The sequence below is a fragment of the Monodelphis domestica genome, chromosome 1 (genome assembly GCF_027887165.1).
Source record: "Monodelphis domestica isolate mMonDom1 chromosome 1, mMonDom1.pri, whole genome shotgun sequence".
Lineage (NCBI taxonomy): Eukaryota > Metazoa > Chordata > Mammalia > Didelphimorphia > Didelphidae > Monodelphis > Monodelphis domestica.
Window position 1 is genome coordinate 79,248,462 of NC_077227.1, and position 20,075 is coordinate 79,268,536.

At 38.3% G+C, this 20,075-nt stretch overlaps 1 pseudogene; it reads right to left on the reverse strand.

The window, feature by feature from the left end:
- Positions 1–5,678: 5,678 nt before the first annotated feature.
- On the reverse strand, positions 5,679–6,701 carry LOC107648889 (high mobility group protein B1-like; annotated as a pseudogene).
- Between the last annotated feature and the right edge of the window lie 13,374 nt (positions 6,702–20,075).

Sequence of the window (20,075 nt, forward strand, 5' to 3'; positions counted from 1 at the left end):
CCTTTGTCAGAGGAAGTTGCAGCCACTTTTAAAGACCCTTCTTTGTATCACTTCCTGTTCCTTCCTCCACTTTATGGGACCAAGTTTAGTCTTTAAATTTGCTTAGGACTGTCCAGGGGGCAGTCAGTCATTTCTGAGTTGTCACCCACTTTAGCAAGTGGGTTGTGGACCTCCCCAATTTAGGCATAAAGTAGGGGTGTCTCTGCTTTTGGATGAGTAAATTTAAGAGTAGGCAGGGGAGTGTTAAGTGTTATCTTCACAATGTCTAAGCCATTAGAGCATGGTCATAGTTGTTAAATAAGTAGTTAAAAGTGAATGAAAACAGATTTTTAGATTTTCATCATCTCAACCTCCACAAGGAAGGTGTGAGAATGTTGTAAAGGATAATTTTAGCATTTTGAGTTAAAATCTAAATTAATTGGTCACCAGGGAAAATCTCAAATAATAAAATACCCAAGTCAGCTGGAAATTATAGTGATTTTAATTAATATAGAGAGAAGGAATTAAGGAAAAAAGAGAGAGAGAGAGAGAGAGGAAACAGTTAATTTAAACTGCTCCAGCTCAGGCTGAGCCAGGGAGGAGTTAAAGGCCTTGACCAAAGTGACCTCCCTGAGCCCAGGGGAAAGGAAGGCATTCTTACCCAAGTCACCACGAGACTGTCTCAAGGAAGCTGTCTGAGGGAGCTCCTCCAGTCTGAGTTCCACACCCTGAACTGGCGCCCAGGCTGCTCATATAAACCTTTTCACCCTTGTGGCTCCTCTTCTAAATTTTCACATCTACCAATCACATCAAAGGCTTTCTCCAGGACTGCCCATTCTTTTAGTTCTTACCTTCTTTGATTTGATTATCTCCTTAGAGTTGCTTCACACTTCTTTGTTAAGTTCACCTTTTGTGAGTTACTTGACCTTTTTGTAATTAATTTAACCTTTATAGTTAACACCTTTTTGTATTAGATCTAAAAATAGACAGCTTAAAGTTCTAACTTCACTATAAGGTGAGAACTAAGTACCTTCATTGTTCAATTAGGAGATTACAACTTTATCTTCCCTTAAAGTAAGGTTTTAAGTAGGGTGGAGTAATTTAAAATTTACAATGTTGAATTTATGGGAAGTTAGAAGTATTTAAATTTTGAGACTTTTTCAGTTTAACTTCTAAAATTGTTCTGAAGCTGAAATTGTCATGCAAACATTCTTAATATTGTTTTGGAGTTTTATGATAGGATACTTAATTAGAATTTTACTTATTATTAGGTGATATTTTTTCCACAAACAGTGAGGAGGGCCATTTTCAGATTTACAAGCCTTAATAAAGCTGTGATGTGGATTTTATATTTCTACAGTTTAGTTTGTATCTATTTTTAATGTTGCTTTTTCTATAAGATTACCTTGGTAGAGTAAGGCAATCTTTTTTTTTTCTGATTAAGTGTATAACTTACATATTTTTGTAAATGGTGTATAAGTAGATATTAATAGAATAAATAAGAGGGCGTTAAATACTGATGAAGTTACTTTTAATATTGATATAGAGTGCAGCTTGGTAGCTCAGTAGCTCAGTGGATTGAGAGCCAGGCCTAGAGATGGGAGGTCCTAGGTTCAAATCTGGCTTCAGCCACTTCCTAGCTGTGTGACCCTGAGCAAATCATTTGACCCCCATTGCCTAGCCCTTACCACTCTTCTGCCTTGGAGCCAATACACAGTATTGACTCCAAGATGGAAGGTAAGGGTTTAAAAAAATATTGATGTAAACACGAGTGTCAAGTAATATTTAAGGACTAATCACATTTTAAAACAGACCAAAATTAGCAGTATATTTTAATCCTATATGTAATAATGAGCAAATATGCCCAGTCAATCAAATTCCTATTTGGAGAAATTTGTTATAGACTTCCCCTGATTTCTTTTTTTAGCAATTAAGCTGTTCCAAAGCCCAGAGAGCAAGAGAGAGTTCTACAATAGAAAGAGGACACTGAAGTCTGCATCAGGACCCACTGATTTGAAAGACTGACTTTGGAGAAATGGGGTAGTGTTTTGTTAAAACTCTGCTAGAGGCAGAGTGCCTGCCTTTTGGCTTCCTGTCAATGTGTTGGGTATTTGGGGAGTGTCCCCAAATTACCATACTTGTGCCCCATGATTTTCTATCCTTAGTAACAGGGTCAAACTTTCTTAGGCAACATCCTTTTGTCCTTTTGTGTGATCAATGGAGTTCAGCCTTTGCTCACAAGGGTGGGGTGGGGTGTCAACTTGAAATCCAGACACCCCAAGTTTGTCCTTGTCTATTTTACTACAACTACTACTTTAGTAATTTTGTGTTTTTCCCAAGTTAACAGAGTTTGACACAAAATAACAAAATGTATTTGGAAGAACAAAAATCCAATAATGTTAAGGGGTATTAGAGAATAAAAAAGTAATTAATGGGGTTTAACAGTTTTAGATTTAAAACTCTATAATAATACAGTTGTAGCCCATGCAAATTCTGAGGATTTTTATCCCAATCCCTACTCTCCCAGAGGTAGGCTGGTTATGTCTCCCCCTTAGTTGTATATTCCTGAGGGGCAATGTAATAACTTCATATAAAGTCTCAGGCCCACAAAGGTGGACTCCCCTTCCAAGACTTTTGGCTGAAAATCAATCAATGAGCTAGCTTTAAGTAGTTCAAAAAAGATATTTACCAAGATAGTTCAAAAAGGACTATTAATAGAAAATATCCCCCCCCTCCCAACCCACCCAAATCTGTGACACCCTAGAATCCACAGGAATGTGGTTTCAAGTTTGGACAGCTCATGTGGAAAATGGGTAAATCACTGCTTCTGGTTCTTTTCTATCATTCATGGAATGCTGAAGAGAGTCTCCTTACAAAGGATGAGTTTGTGTCTAGCCTATACTTGACTATCAAGTTAAGAAATCATTAGAATACTATCAGGAGGAAACACCCTTGGAAGTTAAAAAAAAAAAAAGGTTCTCTTCTCTTTAGCCAAAGAGCAAAAGGAAAAAAGACTTGACCATGGCAAAAGGTGGGGGTCTCTTTTTCCATCAAGACAATCAATCCTTCATAGACAATCTCTAGGGCAGCATTTGTGAACTTTTTCAAGTTCATGTGCCCAAGTTGCCTGTGAACCTCCCCCTCCTCCCCCACCCAACCACCATTACTCCAGAGAGCAGAGGGAAAGTGCTCACTTTGGCTGGCTGGCAGAGGGGCAGGGCATGCAAAAAATGTCCTTGGACACTGGGAAGAGGGGGGACCTGAGCAGCTCCTTCCCCACCCACCTCAGCATGCATGCCAATACTTTTGACAATGCTGCCCCAGGACATGAGCAAACTCTTCAACCTATCTTACTTTATTTTAGTATGTTCTTTTAAAAATTTTAGGGGGGTAGCTGGGTAGCTCAGTGGATTGAGAGCCAGGCCTAGAGATGGGAGGTCCTAGGTTCAAATCTGACCTCAGCCACTTCCTAGCTGTGTGACCCTGGGCAAGTCACTTGACCCCCATTGCCTAGCCCTTACCACTCTTCTGCCTTGGAGCCAATACACAGTATTGACTCCAAGATGGAAGGTAAGGGTTTAAAAAAAATTTAGGCGTTATTAGTTTTCAAATTAATGCAAATTTATTATTGTTCTGTCCAGTTCTGGTTCAGATTCCAAGGAGGAGACACACACGGTAATGCAATACACAAGAGGTACTTTATTCAAGCTATAGCCTGGGTCTCCTCAAGAAGTGAAAGACCCTGAGCCTTTCCTAGACCTGGCTTATATAGAGGGGATAGGGGAAGGGGGATTGTCCTGACACCCAGGCACCAAAAGGGAAGACACATCAATCTTAGTCTTTGCTACCCGGATGTTTAACATATGGTCATGGTGACCTAGTTCAGGTCAGCGAACCCTTAAGTTCTGAGATAACATATCCTTGTGAAACTACATAAATAAGGACATGTCAATCTTAGTTGTTGGGATAAGGGATCCACTAGGGGGTCATCTGGAGGGCAAGTTCCCATGATATCAGGCTGTTTCTTCATTATCTTTCTCTCTTATCTAAATACCACCACCATCTCATATGAAAGAAAGAAAAAGAAAATTCTCATAAGAAATATGCATGGTCAATACAATAAATGTCCATATTCATTGTGCCCAAAAAGGATACTCTCTCTCTGTTCTTTGAGTCCATCGTTTGGTAACTTTATCATTACTCTGTGGGAACTGAGGTTGGTTATTGCATTGATCAGAATTCTTTAGTCTTTCAAAGTTGCTTGTTTTTGCAATGTTATTATATAAATCAATCTCCTGGTTTTGTTCACTGCGTTCTGCATCATTTCATATAGGTGTTCCCAGGATTCTCTGAAACTATCCTTTTCATTATTTCTTATAGCACAACAGGATTCCATTACATTCATATATCATAATTGTTCAGTCATTTTCCAATTGATGGGCATCCGCTTCATTTCTATACAAGCATTATTCTTGGTGCAACCTCATTTTGGCCATTAAACATTAGTCTAAAGTCTGTGAAGGATTGATTTATTAAGATGTTCTTAAGGTATCAAGACAAAAATGAAGTGAGGGTGGTTTCTATTCATAACTGAATCTCTAAATGGGCAAAGAAGACTATCAGTAGCCACTGGAACACTGAAGATGTACAGGGTATATAGAAAAGCTGATTTAAGAAATATGGTAGGCCAGATGAGCAATAAAAGGCAATCATTAAAAGTAGAAAGATGGGGAGCAGCTGGGTGGCTAAGTGGATTGAGAGTCAGGCTCAGAGATGGGAGGTTCAAATCCGGCCTCAGACACTTCCCAGCTGTGTGACCCTGGGCAAGTCACTTGACCCCCATTGTCAAGCCCTTACCACTCTTTTGCCTTGGAACCAATACACAGTATTGATTTTAAGATGGAAAGTAAGAGTTTAAAAAATATATAAGGATGAGCTGGCTAAGATAGTTAGCAACAGAACTGCTACCAAGAAAGGGAAGCTTTTTTTTTTTTTTACCAACTTAATGGTTGGTAAAATTTGAAAGCTGGATTCAAAATCAATTGTAATACAATGCAATACATAAAAGAAAAATTAAATAACTTAGCAAATATTTACATAGGCAGTCTCAATTTACACATGGATGAGTTCTTAAGAATCAAATGAGATGTTCATAAAATACTTGGCACAGTATCTGGCTCATAGTAGGTTCTATATAAATGTTGGCTATTACTGTCATCAATTATTATTATTGTTGTTGTTGCTGTTATTTAGAAACTAAAACACATTTTCCCATTCCCTGCCCCCCCTCCCCCAACTATTATAGTAGCTAGGGGTGGAAGTTCAGAGCTTATTTATTTTCTTAATTAAAAAATTGTATTTGCTTAGAAGCATTGCAGAATGTCAACAAAACAGCTGCAACGTTTTTTTTTTTTGCAATTATAGAGAACAGCAACAGAACAATTATTTCATATGCTGCATCAAAGACAACAGAAGATGAAAATGAACTATATCCCCATATATAACTAATTTGTGCTATGCACTAACAAGAACCTGCTTTAAATTTCCATGCCAATTTACAACCCCCATACTGTAGCAGGCATGGTTAGTGGCTATTAAAAATACCACTAAAGGACAGGGCTATCTAAAGCCAAATCCGGTAGTATGTTAACTATACAAAAAAAGGCACTGTACAGTTTAAAAACAAATCTTACACAGCCTTCCATTTCAATTTTTTTTTTCTTTAGAAGGAGTGAGTTGTGTACAGGGGGGGTTAAATGCTTTATAGACAAGAAAGGAACCGCTCTAGAACCAATTTATTCATCATCATTGCCATCTTCCTCATCTTCCTCTTCCTTGTCTTCATCTTCTTCCTCCTCTTTCATTTTTCTTGTTCTTCGCAAGTTTGAGAATGCCTCCCCTTTTACTCACACGAGATCTTCCTTTAAAAGCCCAGTATGCAGCAATATCCTTTACATACTTTTCCTTCAGCTTAGCTGCCCTCTTTTTATAAGGTTGTTTGTCATCTGCAGCAGTATTACTCCATAATTCTCCCAATTTTTTGGCCATACCTCCAATAGAAAGAAAAGGATGCTCCCCTTTGATTTTTGGACGATAATCAGAACAGAATAAGAAAAATGCTGGAGGAGGCCTCTTCGGTGCATTGGGATCCTTAAACTTTTTTGTTTTTCTCTTAGGTGCCATGTAGACTTTCATTTCTCTTTCATAACGAACCTTATCAGCTTTTGCCATGGCCACAAATCTTCCTTTCTCTTTATCTGAGATTATCTTCCACTTTGCTGAGCATTTTTTAGAAAAATCTGAGAAGTTCACAGAAGCACCTGGGTTCTTCTTCCTTTGTTCCTCCCGGCAGACGTGCATAAAGAAGGCATATGAAGATACTTTCCCTCTCGGCTTCTTAGGATCACCTCTGCCCATTTTTTATTATTTTCCCTCAGTGCTGCACAGAGTAACCCAGTGCCCGTCCGGTTTTTACTTCTCCAGTGCTGTCTCTATTGAGCTCAATGAATTGCAATGGCTGTGAGAGAGTGAGCCAGCCAGAGTTTACTTATTGACTAGAAATCACTTGTAGCTTTTGGATAGCTATCTTAAATGCCCCTAAACTGGTCTCCCTTCTTCCAGTCTATCTCTTCTCCAATCTATTCTTCACACTGTTGCCAAAGTAATAATTAATAATTATTATCATGTTAACTTCCTCTTTAACCTTCTGTGACTTCGTGTTACCTAGAAGATAAAATGAAAATTCTATATTTTGGCATTTAAGGACCTCCATGTTCTAACCCAAACCTACCTTTCCAGATTTAGCTTATGCTGTTACTTTTTTTATAATTTCTGGTTCTAGTCAAATGGAACTACTGAATATTCCCTGATTTTGCCCCACCTTCTATCTCCATAAATTTGTGTTTGTTATCTAGAATGGACTCTTTTTATATTATTGCCTTTTGAAATCCTTTGCTTTTTTTCAAGATTAAGTCTCTTCTATGAGGCTTTCTCTGATGGTTCAGCTAGCAGTTACTCATTCTCCCATCTCTGGCTTCTCTGACGTAGGTTATACTTGGTCTCTTCACCTAAAAGAAAAGGAGGAAGGTGCAGAGAAAGGCAATTAGAGTGACTGATGAATATTCACCAATGTAGCCTTTGATAATATAGGAATTCTATCAACCCCCAACTCATGTCCGGCCTTATGTTAACCTATTGATGACTGGCTCATTCAAAAGCACTGGAGACCCATTTACCTCAATACATGAGTATTTATGAGAAGCTCTAACTTGCTTTGCCTAACTCAGTATAAAATTGCATAACATCTAACCTCTGAAAATCAGCCAGAACAAGTCTAGATAGATTTTGTTCCTGAGCTTGTAGCTATGCGTCTGTGGCTTTATTTCCCTAAACAAGTCCAAAATGGGGACCCAGGATGGCAGTGAAGTATGGTGTACGTCTTTTCTACCCTTCTTCTAATAATATTTCCACTAAATTGGTTTGGTATTATGAGTATGTGAGGGACCAGCATGGACAATATAAACTCCTTACAGGTAATATTTATACTACAACCTCTCTAAAATTTCATTTTCTCTTTAAGAAACAAAAATCATATCTACAGTCTGGGGAGGAGACACTATTGGAACTAGTATTACACTTAAAATTTATAATCATCTGGTTTGATTGAGTAAAAGGAACCACCCAGTTTTGGTTTTATAGGCATAACCAAACAGAGAAAGTTATTATGGCTACAGAGATCATTAGCCCTGAGGGTCTCTTGACATGCTTTCCTCATTCTTCTCCATACCACTGAGCAAGACCATTAATAAAGAGGAAGGAAACAGGGGAATTATAATAGATGTAAGTGTGACCCATTAACATTTTAGTCAGTCAAAAGTTTGGTGAAACAGTCCTAATCTATCACACATTGTGTTTCTGAACCTGGTACTACCTGTTTTACCACCTCTGTGTCATCCTGTTCTGGTGTCCTTTGAAGTCATCTTAGATTGAACATTCTCCTTAAAGTCCATCTCCAGTCCATTACCAAGTCCTATTAGATTTGCTCTCAAACTATCTAAAGGCCTTTCTTTCCTTTTCACATTAATTGTCCCCAGCCTAGTGCAGGCTAATTTTCCTTCATGACTAAATAATTCTAAGAGCCTCTTAACCCATCTTTCTCTGACTCCTCGATCTGTTTTTCTTACACATTGCAATCACAATATGCTTAAAATACCATTTTCATTAAATCACTATTTGGCTAAAAAAATATTCAACAACCCATCCTAAACATCTTTAATGGCTGCCTATTACCTGCAGGATAATTTGTACCCTTTCATCTTCACCTAGATAATTCCATTTCCTAGGACTCTCCTTAATTTAGCTTTTCTACTTCATTTAAGTCTGGAGACTTAATAACCAATTGAGATCATTCCTACTTTTGTATCTGCCCTCATGAGTTATTTCTCCTGCATGAAATGTCTGATCTCTCCATTCAGAAGTGATTTTTCCCTTCTGTAGGAACCTTTAATATTTTTTTCTGTAACATTCATAGAACAGTCATCATAGACTATCCCCCATCATACTAATAGATGCCATTTATTTAGCTTGTTAAGGTATGCACAGTGCTTTTTATATGTTATCTTATTTGATCCTCCTGACAACTTTGCTTGGGAGGTAAGTACTGATATTAGTGCCATTTTATAGATGAAGAGAGAGGTTATACAATTTGCTCAGGGTCATTGGACAGCTAGCAAGTATCAGAGGCAGGGTATGAACTGTCTTTCTGATTCCAAGCCCTTTCCTCTTCCCATTCTGCCATCTACCTGCCTCTGCCCAATTAATATTCTATCAGTGACTTCTCTAGTTTAAAGTCTTAGAATTACCTAGAGGTACCAGGAGAGCAAATGACTTGAATTAGGGTCATGTACATAGGACCTGTCAAAGGCAGACTTGCACCCAGGTTTTGGTGATTCCAAAGCCAGTCATCTTCCCACTAGGTTACCCTGTATCCGCATTTTATAGGTGAAAGAAAGGCCCAGAAATGTTGAGTGACTTGTCTGGGATTACTCAATTAAGGAGGTTTGAAACTAGGCTTCCCGAGCTTACATTTCAGTGTTCTACTACCCATACAACAGGGCTATTCACTGAGTACCTGGGCTTGAGCAGAGATCTTTTAAGTACTAAAGTTCAAAGTAAGAGCAAGAGTAACTCTAACTCCACTGTCTCTTCTTTTATTATTTGGAAAAATGAATTTTAGATAGGGTGGGAACAAAAACAACTTGGAACCTTGAAAGCTACCTTGGACTGTTTGTTTAACAAGCTACTAAGCCTTAGTTCCTTCTACAGTATTGTACAATAAAACTTTGATGAACAATTTTAACCTGTGTACTCAATAAATACTACTTGGATTAAATGATCAAACTAGTTAATATATGTAAAGCCCTTTGCAAACCTTAAAGCTCTGTATAAATGATGTTTTTATTATTGTTATTTACTCCAAGTCCTTGATTAATCCAAAATTAGAGTGTTCTGATAAACTAAAATTTTTGGGTGTTGAGTCACACCCTTAAGGACTCTTGCTGGTGTTAACATCCAGCATACTTATTTGGGGCTGGTTCTCTTCTCATACCTTCTTTAAAATTTTTACCTTTCATCTTAGAATCAATATTAAGTATTGGTTCTAGAATAGAAAAACAGTGAGAGCTAGGCAATTGGTGTTAAGTGACTTACCCAAGCTCACATAACTGGAAAATATCTGAGGTCAAATTTGAACCCAGGACTTCTAGTCTTCAGGCCTAGCTTTCTATCCACTGAGCTACCCAGCTGTCCCTATTCATACCTTCTTGCCCCTGGTCCACAAAGATCTGACTTACCTACTCTGGCCCATTGTTACTGCTCATTCCTCCTGGGTTTTTCCGGTTTCTAGGTCCATTTCACAGGTGGGCTGAACAGTTTTCCCCTCTTCCCTTTTGTCTATAACAAGCATATAATCCTTTTAAGATACTACATGGTTAATCAAGTCAGTCAATTACCATTTATTAATAATCTAACATGTGCCAGGCACATGTCTTAAGCTCTGGGGATACAAAGAAAGACAAAAGGTAATTAATGCTCTCAAGAAGTTCATAGCTTAATAGAGGAGATAACATGCAAACAACTACACACATAGAAAACACACAAGAAAAAAATACATGTAGTATTTGAAGGAAGGCACACTGGTATAGTGGAAAGTATGTTAGAGTTGGAATGAGGAAGACCTGAGTTTAAATCCTACCTCATTCACTTATTAGCAAGTCCTTTTATCTTTTAAGAGACTCAGCTTCCAGATCTGTAAAATGAGTTCAGAGTTACTATGGGGATCAAATGAGATAACATGTAGAGGGCTTTGCAAACCTTAAAGTGATATATGAAAGTTCATATTATTTTTGAGGGTATCAATTGGTTTTTATTGTAAGATTCTATAGAGAATAAAAAATTACAAACATAGGAACATAAGACTTGATAGTTACCCTTGGTCTTCAGTGTCATGTTAGTGGACTGGGGTTTCATTTGTTAGGGCCTGCTTTTTCCTTCACTATTCATTTCTTAATCTCATATTGGGAATCTGCTCTTGCCAACTCTTTTATTTCTCTTCTGGCTCCCTGAGCTGGTGTTTTGTTCCAGAAGTTCTAACTCCCTTCAGTGAGGAAGATTCCCCTCCTCTGCACTTTCTTACTTTCTTTAGATTTGCAGATTGATACCAGAGAATATATAGAAAATAGGTCCTACGGCCTAATGGCAGGCAATCAGCTTTCTAATAGCTCAAGGAAAAATCATTTACCCCTCAAATGCTTCTTGCTTGAATCAGCAAAGCCATTTTAGGTCATACCCTGATAGTTGTAAAATGAAGGCTAACCAGAAAACTCTTTTAATTTCAGTTCCTGCTGCTAAAAATCTTCCAAACATGCCTACATAATTTAATCCTAAACTCAGGTCTTGTAATATTAGAGGATCAACTTTCTGAACCTCAATTAATTGTTCAGTACTGTAGATGTAAAGTTTTGGGAAAGGGTAGTAGCCCTTGAAATTTTAAAAATTATTATTAAAAATATCTAATAAGAACTCTTTCTTAAAATGTGCTTTCTCCCCCAAAATCCATCCTCCCCACAAATCTTAATATCTTAAAAGTGCCAGTTAAATGTTTTTACTATAGCATAAATTATGAATTACCACACTAGAAGAATAAAAATGGCAGGTGAACAAAAGGGCAATGGAGAGAGTCCAAGGTTGTTCTGTATTACCACTGAATGCAAAGAGTGGTTCAAAAGGGATATCTGTGTATTATCAGAAAAGGAGGTGGACAAATCTGGTAGTAAAAGCAAGACTTAATGAAGAAAGTGAGGAAGAATAGATGGATAGCCAAAAGCTATGGGATACAGAACATGATGAAAGACTGAGAAGAAGGCTTGCTTTGCATTGGGTCAATCATCAATCAGGTAGGACAAAGGCAAGTATTGCACAGTATGAGAAAAAGGTGGATGGGTAGGTAAAGTCCTGAATCTTTATCAGATGATAATTTCTAAAGTGATAGAGTCATAAGCTGAGGCTTTAAGAAGGCGCAGGAACTTGGCAGATGGAGCTATTGTATTTTATGTAGACACTATGATAACTCATGCTGGATTAATTTTTTATTATTTTATTTTCCCAATTATATGTAATAATTTCCAACAGTTTTTCTGAAATCATAAGACCCAAATTGTCTTCCTCCCTCCTCTAAAGACAATAAGCAATTTGATCTGGGTTATATACGTATGATCATTCAAAACATATTTCCATATTGGTCATCATTGCGATAGAATACTCATATAAAGCCAAAACCCCAAAATAAAAGCACAAAGAAACTGAAGTGAAAAAAGTATACTTTGATCTGTATTCCAGCTCTAACAACAGTTCTTTCTCTGGATGGAGATAGCATTCTTTGTCCTAAGTCCTTCAGAATTTTCTTGGACCATTGTATAGCTGAGAATAGTTAAATCTTTCATAGTTGATCATCTACTTAATTTTTTAAAGGCAAATATAATATTTTTGGACTTCTAATAACATGCTATTGCTTTTAGCCTACTTTAGCTTTTTCCCTACCTTTCCAAATGTATTTCAAAGTATTCCCTTTTATTCTACTTTCTGCCCAAATTGGTCTACTTGCTGCTCCTCAAACTTGGCATTCTGTCTCTTGCCCTTGCATGGTCATGTTTGGAATGTGTACTCTTGGAATCTTTAGTGTCCTTTGAGGCTGTAGTGCCACTTCCTAGGATCTTTTCTAACTCCCCTAGTTTTTACTATTCTCTCCTTCCTCAAATTATACTGTTTACATTTATCTGAATAAATGCTGTATATTTCACATAGAAAGTTCTCTGCAGAGAAGGCGCATTTTTCATTTCTTTTTTGTCTTTGCATATCTCTGAAATCTAATATAGTACCTTACATACAGCATATAGGCTTAATAATTGCTTTTTTTTTTTAACTCTTACCTATCAATATCATGTATTGGTTTTCAGGCCCAAGAGAGGTAAGGGCTAGGCTACGCAAATTAAATGACTTGCCCAGGTTTACATAACTAGAGAATATCTCAGGTCAAATTTGAACACAGGACTTCCCATTTCCAGGCCTGGCTTTCAATCCATTGAGCCACCTAGCTGCCCTCTTAATAACTGTTTAATTGAATGGGTTGTGATCTTTTCTTGGCTCTAAAACAATAGTCCCATGATTATATTGTTATGAACAATTCCTTCTCTTGTGACTTAGTGTTCTTTCTGCTTTCCCTTTACCTGTGCCACTCTGAGCCCTCCCCCTCCCCCCACCCCCACCTGCCCCCTATACTTCCTGCCTTGTGAATCTCAGCCATAAGTCCTCTCAGCAATAAAAGGTCTTGAAAAAGTGACAGTGGGGACTGAGATCTGGGAGGTCTGGGACCCCACCTATGGTTTGCCCTAGATTCACTGTGCAGAGGGCATCAGTGCTAAATCATTTATTTAGTTCATGTCCGAGTTGGTGCCAGACTTCGAGTTCAGTGTTTCATTTAATTAGTAAGCATTTATTGAATGACTACTACTATCAACTTCATAGTACTACGGGGCTTGTGGCTGGATAAAATGTGGTTTCTGCCCTCAAAGACTTTCAGTCTAATTGAAGAGACAAGTCTCACGTGTCACAACAATGAGTACAAGATAGTGTTGAAGTTTGTGGTAGAGATGATAAAGGATTTAGAGGAAAAGCAAGATCAGAGAAGGTTAGGACAAACAAGGAATACTTCATGGAGAAAGAGAGATTTGAGGCTGGGTGTAGGATCAGGACAGGATGACAGAAAGGAAGGCATTTCATGTAAGGGGAGTTAATCTATCAATCAATCAACAAGCATTTATTTGACTCAAAACTCAAAATGTAACAAAAAAATGAAATAAAATGCTAAAATACCCCCCCACCACCACACACAGCATTTATTAAGTATGTACAATGCAATAAGCACTGTGCTAGGCACAGGAGACAAAAAGACAAAAGTGAATCAGCTCTGCTTCTTATGGGGGAGAAATGTATAGCTCTAAATATATATAGAACACCTACATGGTAGCATTGGAGAGGGGCAAAGGCATTATAGCTGGAAGGCCAGGAAAGACCACATGAAGAAGCTGAGACTTCAAGGAAATTAGGGATTGCAATAGCTGGGGCTATGAAAGAAGGGCTTCCCAGGTTTGGGTTGCTAGAGGTGACTCTGGGTCACCCAGCTAGGAGTGTCTGAGGGCAGATTTGGAGCTAGGACACCCCCACCCCTCAATCTCCAAGCAGGATTCTCTATCTACCAAACCACCTAACTACCCCATTTGCTGTCACTTAGATGTCTTGGTAGCTATTTCCCCTTTTTAAAATAACTTTTAAAAAATAACTATTTATATAACCTTTTAAAAAAAAACCCACTTCTTCTTTGGTTTATCTATTTGAGCTCTGGCTTGCTGTGCTCTCACTTTAAACCTGAACCAGCCCATAACACCTCAGAATACTTCAACCTCTCCACCTTTATGCCCCCCCGCTTGTCATGCTTCCTTCAAACCTGTATCAACAGATTATACTCTGAACTCCCACCACTCCATCTTCTTCTCATTTCGTTATCTTCCTTCCTCAACCCCCAAACTCTAGTCTTTTTAGCTCCTTTTATTTGTCTCCTCCCACTAGGATGGAATACCTCGAGGATATGTTCTAAGTTTCAACCATTACCTCCCCTTGGATGCCAGTGAAGGTTTCCCCCAGAGTCTAGGGAAAGCAGTTATCACCCTTATTCCCTCCCTTTCCAGTACCAATTCTGCTTCCAATAAAGCCTCCTACAACATAGGGACTATGGAGAAGGGGTCCATCACAAGCACCACCAAATGCTGACTAACTGCTACCAGTTTGGTAAGGAAGTCTGAGGAGACAGAATGTGCCAGATGGGTCAAAAACCAAGGCCTGCCACTACCCTGACACCTTGGTAAAAATGACGGTGGACTCAAGTGTCAGCAATAGCACTGCCTCCAGCCTGGTCTTCAAAGCCTTTATGAGGAAGAAGGACCCTTGTGGCAAATGACTGAAGGGTTCTTTAGTTCCCACCTCCTCAGCTGAAGAACTGGAAAAGAAAGCTCTTAGCACCAAAGTCCTTGGCATTGTCAAATAATTTCAACACCAGAAACAAATAGTTTTTACCAATGTTAGTGACATTAAAGAAGTTTCATTAGCATTTGCTTTGCACTGTGCATTAAAAATCACTTGGCCCTTCTATTTGACTTGCAGGCAAAATCGGCTCTTTGTGGTTTTCCTCCCTATTTCAAAGTAAGCTCATTGAGATTAGATACTTTCTTACTTTACTATTTGTATCTCTATCACTTAGTACAATATATTTTGCATATAACTAAGAACTGAATAAATGCTTTTTTCATTCATTCATTCATTCATTTATGGGCATTTATTGAAAAATGACATGATCAACATCATTGTGCTTTATGAAATTTACTTTGGTAGCTCTGTGAAGGATGGATAAATAGGGAGAGACTTAAGGCCAGTTAAGAAGTTATTGCAGGGGGCAGCTGGGTGGCTCAGTGGATTGAGAGTCAGGCCTAGAGATGGGAGATCTTAGTTTCAAATCTGGCCTCAGACACTTCCCAGCTGTGTGACCCTGGGCAAGACACTTGACCTCCATTGCCTAACCCTTACCACTCTTCTGCCTTGGTGCCAATACACAGTATTGACTCCAAGATGGAAGGTAAGGGTTTAAAAAAAAAAAAGTTATTGCAGTGGGCAGGTAGGTGGCTCAGTGAATAGAGCCGGGCTCAGGGATGGGAAGTTCTGAGTTCAAATATAATGTCAGACATGTTCTGGCTATGTGACCCTGGGGCAAGTCACTTAACCCCCATTGCCTAATCCTTACAAGTCTTTTGCCTTGGAACTGATAATTAGTATTGATTCTAAGACAGAAGGAAAGGGATTTAAAAAAAAATTACTGCAATAGTTTACATGAAACATGAAAGTCTGTGCTAGATTGGTGGCTCTGTAAATGAAAAGATGGGGTTCCATGTGAGATGCCATGGAGATAGGAAATAATAAGACTTGGCAGTTGACTATATATGGGATCTGGGTTGAGTGAAGCACGGGGGATAACACTAAGGTTGCAAATATAAATAACTGGAAGGATGGCAATAGAAAGATGAGCAATCACAGAATTTCAGGTTTTGGAAGTATTGTGTTAGCAGTGGCCACCTGATAAAGGGAAATGGAATCTCTGATAGAAAATACCCTACAAAAATGCCCATCCAGCCTCAATTGAAGGAGACCAATTCATTATCTCCTGAAGCAGTTCATGCCACTAATTTTTTTAAGTTAACATTTATTTTTGTAATTACACATAGAAATAATTTTTGACATTTGTCATTTTGTATTGCAGATTCTCTCTCTTCTTCCCTCTTTCCTCTTCCTAGACAGTAAATAGTCTGATAAAGGTTATACCAGTGCTTTCATGTAATACGTATTTCCATATTCCTTATGTTGTGACTGAAGACACATATGACATATGCAATTAAAAAGCTCATGAGAGAAATAAAGTGAAGAATGGCCTGCTTTGATCTGCAATAAGATTCCAAAAAGTTCTTTCTTTGACCATAGATAGCAGGATTTTTTTTTTTTTATGAATTACTTGGCATTATCTTGGAACCTTGTTTTGTAGTTTAATTCTTTACAGTTGATCATGTTACAATATTTCTATTACTGTATACATTGTTCTCCTGGTTCTGCTCATTCATTTCCCTTCACATCACTTCATTTAAGTCTTTCCAGATTTTTCTGAACCTATCCTGTTCCTCATTTCTCATGGATCAATAGTTTTCCATTGCAAATATATACCACAGCTTGTTTAGTCATTACCTAGTTGATGGACATTCCCTCAGTTCCCAACTCTTTGCCACTACAAAAAGAGCTGCTAAAAACATTTTTTACAAGTAGGTCCCTTTCTCCTATTTCTGATCTCTTTGGGATACAGGCTCAGTAGTGGTACTGCTGGGTTGGAGGGTACATAGAGTTTTTTGATGATTTATGTGGGTTTATTTTGTATACAGCAACTTTGTCAAAGTTCTTAATTGTTTCTTTGGTTTTTTTTTTGGTGGTTCTCTATATATACCATCATGTCAGTAGAAAACTAGAACCATTAGGAATATTTTTCCAACATCAAGAACAAATTTGCCTCTTTGAAATGTCTATCCATTGTTCTTGGTTCTATTTTCTGGGAAGCCAAAGAACAAATGGAATTCTTCTTTCACAAGACAGGTACCTATCATGCTCTCCCCTCAAGTCATCTTTTCTACAGGATAAACATCTCCAGTTCCTTCAGTCAATCTTTGTATGATATGGCCTCAAGGCTTTTCACTATTTTGGTTGTCCTCTGGACAGTCTCCATTTTTTCAATGTCTTTCTTAAATCTTGGGCCCCAGAATAATTGAGACTTGATTTGACTAGGGGAGGGTACTAAAGGATTATCCTGTTCATAGCCTAAGAGTGAAATAAGCATCATATCACACTGTTGACTCATATTGGCCTTGTAGCACATGAAAATAAAACCTACAGTTCTTTTTTTAAAAAGCAGTTATTTAACCATACTGTGGTAAACATGGTAAGTGGGAGTGTGCCTGCCCCATTTGGATTTGTGAAATTAACTTTTTGAATTTAAATATAAGACACTATACTTATCTGTACTGAATTTTCTTCTTTTTTTTTTTTTAAGTAGGCAAACAAGATTAAGTGACTTGCCTAAGGTCACACAGCTAGTGTCAGAGGCCAGATAGGAACTCAGGTCCTCCTGACTCCAGACCCAATGCTCTATGTTTATTGTACCACCTAGCCACCCATGAATTTCCACTTAATAGATTTGGAGCAGTGTTCTAGCCTATCAAAATCTTTTTGCATCCTGATTGTCCCTTTCTCAGCTTGGAGTTATCTGCAAATTTAGTAAACATATCACCCGTGCCTTTATTGAAGTTACTGATAAAATGTTATAGCATTGGCACATATTCTTGAGGTCCTCCACTGGAGACCTCTTCTTGCCCAAGTTGACACTAAACCAGTAACGAATCTTGCTTTTAAGTCGTACCATTTGGCCAGTTCAGAATCAGTCTAGAGGTATGCTGGCTTAGCCCATATCTGTTCACCTTTTCCATAAGAATTGTGTGATAAGGGCATCTAGATGGCTCAGTAAAGAGAGACTGACCTAGAAATGGGAGGTCCTGGGATCAAATCTGGCCTTAGACATGTCCTAGCTGTGTGACCCTGGGCAAGTCACTTAACCCCCACTGACTAGCCCTTATTGCTTTTCTGCCTTGAAACCAATATACAGTATTGATTCTAAGACAGAAGGTAGGATTTAAAAGAATAGCATGACCAAACACTGCTTAAATTTACAGTAAATTGTATCTACAACACTCCCATTGTAGATACTAGATTAGTAACACTGTTAAAAATTGAAATAAGAGTAGAACCAAGAGAATGTTATACACAGCTATAAAATTAATACTGGAAAAATGATTGTGAGTGTTACCTCCAGAGAATGAACTGAAGGGGAAAACATGAAAGGTTTAATTTGTATGACCATGTTGATCTCCCAGATGAAGCTTTCTGCAATGTGAGGAGGATGGGAGAGGCTGGGACACTTGTGGATAAAATCTATTACGTTAAAAAAAATTAAAATAAGGATAGTCTTGCATGATGAATTTTTGATGAAGTCTTTCTTGCTCTTGGTGATCATTTCTTCTTTTCCTACATGTTCCCCCTTTAATAATTTGTTCCAAAATTTCCTGGAATTGGAGTGAGAAAGCCTCATGGTATGTTAGCATGACAGTAAGCAGATCAATTTGGTTGGAATGGAGGTCTATGTAGGAAGCAGATAAGTTTGGAAGGAGGCAGGAGCTTTAAAGAGTTTGGACTAGATTCTGCTGGCAATGAGAGCCTCTCACAGGTTTAGAGCAGCCAAGTGACAATATGATCATAGTGATATTTTAAGGAAATTAATTTGGCAGCCTGGTAGGAGAGAGATTGGAGAAAGAGATTATTCCAAGAGCTCTACTGTAACAGGCATAGCCAATGGGGAAAGACCTTGATTTCCCAAGATGCCTGAGCCTAGAGTGCAAGTAATCCTTAGGGGGTGGACAAGGTTCCATTTCCCATGAGTCTGAGGGAGTCAGAGCCTTCTGGGGAGTAGAGCTTTGGACAACAACAAAGGGATAGATAGGATGGTAGCACATGTGATTAAAGTGTAGTATAAATAAAAATATCTATACAAACTAAAAAATACATTGTATCAACAAATTCTTGAGAACCTTAATATTCATTATCATTTAAGTTATATAAAATGACCTCTACAAAATAATTCTAAACTTACTTGAAGCCTTTGGTCTGACAGTGTCTGGAACTGGCTAATTTGGGCACTTCAACTTGAGACGTTATGAAACTTATCTGAGGGCAAAAATGAGTCAGAGAATTAAAAAACAAACTAATACAAGATACAAACCTGGGCCTGAATATGGGTTACACAAGCATGAATTCAGGCAAATGAGGATCTGAACTCAAGTCATGGCAATGCTTCTTGGAATGATGGAAAGAACAACAGGCCTGTCTATTTACTGCATCACCTAGTTGCCCTTCCATCTGTCTTTTAAACCAAGTGTTTCCCTTACTCTATCCATGTAACAAGCATTTCATGAAGCCCTGTTCTAGTCAGACTTATCTTAAGTGCTGGGACACAGGAATATTAAAAGTCTCTGCCCTCAAGTTGCTACTGGGGCAAATGTATAAGGGTGTACCAAGAAAATACAAAGTAATTTTGGGCTGGGGGAAGGGCCCAAACAACTGGAGATATAAGTTCAAGAAAGGTTTTGCATAGAAGTTGCATTGGGGTAGAATCTTAGATTCTTAAAGGATTCTCAGAGGCAGCAGTAAGTAGGAAGTATATTCCATTTGGAGAAGAATGTGGAAGAGTCCCCCAGAGCCTAGGGTTAGATTGTGGGATATAGGCCAGGATGGCTGGAAAACTGCAGCTGATCTCATTTATTCCCCAGGCTTTGATGATCACCTTTATGCAAATAACTCACAAATCTACTTCCCCCTCCAGCTCCAGCCATGTATTTTCCTACAGAACTAGGGAAATATGGTTTTGGGAGAACGGGGAGGCGGGAAAGACAGTAAACTGTATGGAAATGTTAGTTTAAGATGCCTAGGGATCATCCAGTTTGAAATGTCCAATAGGCAAGATGGTAATGTAGGACAGGACTAAATTAGTGCTGGATATTTAGACCTAATAGTCTTCTCCCCAGAGATAAGTAAAAAAATCTATGGGAGGTGAAGTCACCAATCAACAAGCATTTAGTAAGCAAGTGCCTAGGCTTCCCTGAAAGGTAGTTGAAAAACAAAGACATAAATGAAAGTCTGCCCTCACTGAGTTTTTATATTCTAAGGAAGAAGATAATATGTAGATAAATTGGAGGTACAGTGGATACAGTGCCAGCTCTAAAGTAAGGAAGACTCATTTTCCTGAGTTCAAATCTGGTCTCATCCACTTACTAGCTCTGTGACCCTGGACA